Source organism: Haliaeetus albicilla, chromosome 13, assembly GCF_947461875.1.
Source record: "Haliaeetus albicilla chromosome 13, bHalAlb1.1, whole genome shotgun sequence".
Classification (NCBI taxonomy): Eukaryota; Metazoa; Chordata; class Aves; order Accipitriformes; family Accipitridae; genus Haliaeetus; species Haliaeetus albicilla.
In genome coordinates, this window is record NC_091495.1 from 28,001,472 (window position 1) to 28,005,789 (window position 4,318).

Consider the following 4,318-nt stretch of genomic DNA (forward strand, 5'->3'; position numbering starts at 1 on the left):
CGTCAAGGGACGCGTAACTGCCCAACTCATTACACTTATGCTAAGGCTCAGCGAGACTTCCCAAGTTTGTAGATCAGCCCAGGGAGGGGGAAAAAATGCACCACCACACTCACGCAGTCCTTCATTTGTAGTGTTCTAATGAAACACAAAACAGGATCTGTAATTCTGAAAAGAAACAATAAAAGAGTTACTTATTTTTGAACTAGCTTTGAAAAGCAATTAAACACAGATTCAGTGTGGTGGTTTTTTTATGTGCAAGTAGTGGCTGAAAATTAATAGATTCTGCTACATAAATGTTCAATTGAGCATAAATTAAATGTCCACATGAACATAAATTATATAATTCAGTCCCTTGACAGACCTACTAAGAAACTGCCAATAATTTACCAAACACATATATCAGTCTTACAGTAACTGTATTTCTCCTGAAGACATCATCTTAGAGAACGTTGTGATCTTACAGTTGTAAGTCAGTCTGTATTCAGTTTACCATATTCAGTCTGTATTATACAGACCTTAAGCATACTACTAGACAGAAGAGACAGAATATAAAATACATAGAGCACTTGGAAGATGCCTCAGAATTTATTTCTGAAAACCTCCAGAAAATATTTTCCTCAATCTGAAAGGGGCATGAAGATGCTTCATAATTATGGCTACAGTCCTGCACAAGAAAGTCCTGGACAGGACAAAGTATTAGTTCTGTGGATATTACAGAACATACTCTGTTTTTTCCCATCCAGCTTGGCTGCTTGAAGGTGAAAACCCCAGATCTCATGGTTCGTACATTGTCCTTACATTCTTTCAACCTCGTAAAACTTGTGGGTCCCTGGCATGACTTCCAATGGGAATCTGATCAAACAGCAAATATAAAATGAGGTTACTTCCTCCAAGTTTCTCAAGATGTATTGTCTATATGTACTGTGGTGTGTTGACCCTGGCTGGAGGCCAGGTGCCCACCAAAGCTGCTCTGTCACTCCCCTCCTCAGCTGGACAGGGGAGAGAAAATACAACAAAAGGCTCATGAGTCAAGGTAAGGATAGGGAGAGATCACTTGCTAATTACCATCACAGGCAAAACAGACTCAACTTGGGGAAAATTAACTTAATTTATTACCAGTAGACCAGAGCAGGGTAATGAGAAATAAAACCAAATCTTAAAAACACCTTCCCCCAACCCTCCCTTCTTCCTGGGCACAGCTTAACTCCTGGATTCTCTACCTCCTCCCTGCCAGGACGCAGGGGGACGGGGAATGGGGGTTGGGGTCAGTTCATCACACGTTGTCTCTGCCGATCCTTCCTCCTCAGGGGCAGGACTCCTCACACTCCTCCCCTGCTCCAGCGTGGGTCCCCCGCGGGGTCACAAGTCCTGCCAGAAAACCTGCTCCAGCGTGGGCTCCTCTCTCCACAGATCTGCAGGTCCTGCCAGGAGCCTGCTCCAGCGCGGGCTTCCCACAGGGTCACAGCCTCCTTCAGGCATCCACCTGCTCTGGTGTGGGGTCCTCCCCAGGCTGCAGGTGGATATCTGCTCCACTGTGGACCTCCATGGGCTGCAGGGGGACAGCCTGCCTCACCATGGTCTTCACCAGGGGCTGCAGGGGAATCTCTGCTCCCGTGCCTGGAGCACCTCCTCCCCTCCTTCTGCACTGACCTGGGGGTCTGCAGGGTTGGGTCTCTCACACCTTCTCACTCCTCCCTCCAGCTGCAATTGCACAGGGTTTTCTTCCCTTCTTAAGTATGTTATCCCAGAGGCGCTACCACCATTGCTGATGGGTTCGGCCATGGCCAGTGGTGGGTCTGTCTTGGAGCCGGCTGGCATTGGCTCTGTCGGACATAGGGGAAGCTTCCAGCAGCTTCTCACAGAAGCCACCCCTGTAGCCCCCCGCTACCAAAACCTGGCCATGCAGACCCAATACACGTACATGTCTACATTCATACCATTGGTATGTGTATGTAAGCTCTGTTAGAAAATCATCCTGTTAATGTAGATAGAGAGGGTACACTAACGTAAAAGATGTGAAGGGTTGCTTCTGCGGAAGAATTAATTTTAGGAAAAAAGATGCATGCAAGCATTTTCCTGACAAAATAAAAGTAAAAGAAAATCTTGGGTAAGAGTTTTATGTGTATTCTAAAAGTCATGTTATCTTCACAGAAAACTAGAAAAAAGGTCAGCCATGAGGAACTGACTCTCACCTACACTAATGGGCCAAGGTAATGGTGATTGAAGAGGTAGTCTTAGTGGGCAGGTTTAGAAGACGTTTGTAGTCCCATACTCAAAGGATTTTCTTATTAAAAGATGCAGAAATTTAATTAAGGTTCCATTAAGAGAACAGTTTTCTGGCAGAAGAATTGAGTCTGCTTTTCTCCTTCACAAGTCTACCATCAAGAGGGTGGGAAAAGCAGATTAATCTTCACATACAATAAACTTTAACCTAATAGTGCCTGGCTAAAAAATGGCATGAAATGAGCTGTCAGAGCTATCAGAGCTCTAGTAGAGCTAACTGAGAGACCAAAACTCTTCAATTTGAATAGATAGTAAAGAATCGCTGTTTGGAGTAGAGCTCATAATGGGGAATAAGATCTTCATGAATAGTGAGCTGAAAGCCTTTTCAACTTGCCTGTCTCAACAGATCTTCTGGATTCCTTTCTCCTGTTTACAAGAATGTTCCTCACTGGTAAGAGCAAGGTTATATTAACCCCACTAGCATCCACATCCAAACAGTTAGATGTAAAGCTTTTAAGAGAAAAGACATATTGCAAGTTGGTATAATAATAATAATGGAAGTGTCCTGTAGACTGAAAGTCTCAGAAGATCCTGAAGCCAATGTTGCTGAGGGAAAGTTAGACTGCTGAAGGCCAGCAAAACCACTTGGTCTTGATCCTACCTTACCTTGACAGTCTCCTATGAAAGGCAGGAAACTGGGGAAATGTGTACATCAGCTCTTCTAACCATATGATCAGGAATGAGTCTGATGCTGAAAGCCAAGCCTCCCCTAGAATGTGATATCAATAATATTATTAATAAAAGAGCAATACTGAGCAAAAAGAGCTCTCTTCAGAAGGAGCCATATGGAGAAGACAAGGGGCAATGGCTACAAGTTGCACCAGGAGAGGCTTCATCTTGATGCAAGAAAGAATTGTTTTACAGTGAGAACAACCATTCACTGGACGTGGTATAGTCCCCATCGCTGGAGGTTTTCAAGATGTGACTGGACATGGTACTAGATGAGATTACTTGGGCTCCCTTTCCCATGAAAGGTTGGACCAGATGAGGTTTTGGAGTTCCTTCCAACCTGGGCTGATCTATGATTCGAAACTATTTTACAAAGATATTTAAATTGTTGTATTTGTGATTAAGATTAGATTCTAGCAACGAGAAGGGTACAAATAGGTCAGGCTTCTTAAATATGAGTTGATGCATAAAAGCAGCATGGTTTTTATTAGAATTATATTCTAATGGTAGAAGTGTTTTAAACAGACAGATGTAACGGTAATGATGAAATAGATTTCACCCTAAATTTAACTATAGCTGCGTTTCTAGTATCAAGACCACAGATAGATAGACTACTAAAAATGCTTACTGAATTGTAATGACATTATTGCCTCTTTGAGCAAAAGCCCAAAATTGGGGTTCTGTGAAACAATTTTGTTTAGATGGGAAATAAATGCTATGAAGTTGACCTAAATGCCAAGGAAACTACTGATAAATAGGATATCCAAATGGAATCCTTTCCAAACTGGCATTGCTAACAAAACTGTTTCTGGCTTTGATGTGGAGAGGTTTTCAAACAAATTTCTGTCTCTCTGAACAACACAGTGAAGACAAGATTTTGCAGAAATTTCAAGCCAGATACTCCAGCCTTGTGCAAAAGAACGAACTCATTCTTTGCCTTTATTTTTCAGGAAGGATGAACACAATTTTTGTTGCTTATTCTAATTCCACGGGCTTGTACCCACTCTTCTTCTGACAGCTTCCTGGTGTGTGTTTGCATTTGAGGAATGTTTTTTAGTTCTATAATCCCCCTCTGGCTTCCCGTCTAGCACTCTTCTTTGTGTTCCACTCTTCTGTATTACAAGAGTTTCAATTATTCCTATTGTTGACCACAAAGAATGCTTTACTGAGTATTAAGTGATACCTTTGCCTTTCTTGCAATATAATAACTAACAATGCTGATAATGTATTTTCAGCACAAAATTATCCTTTTAGATCATTTTATGGTTAGACCAATGCAATATTGTCATATAAACTTTATTCCACCCTGTCAATGCTTCATCATGCCCTCCTCCTCCAAGGATATCAGTAATGCAAGAATATGAAG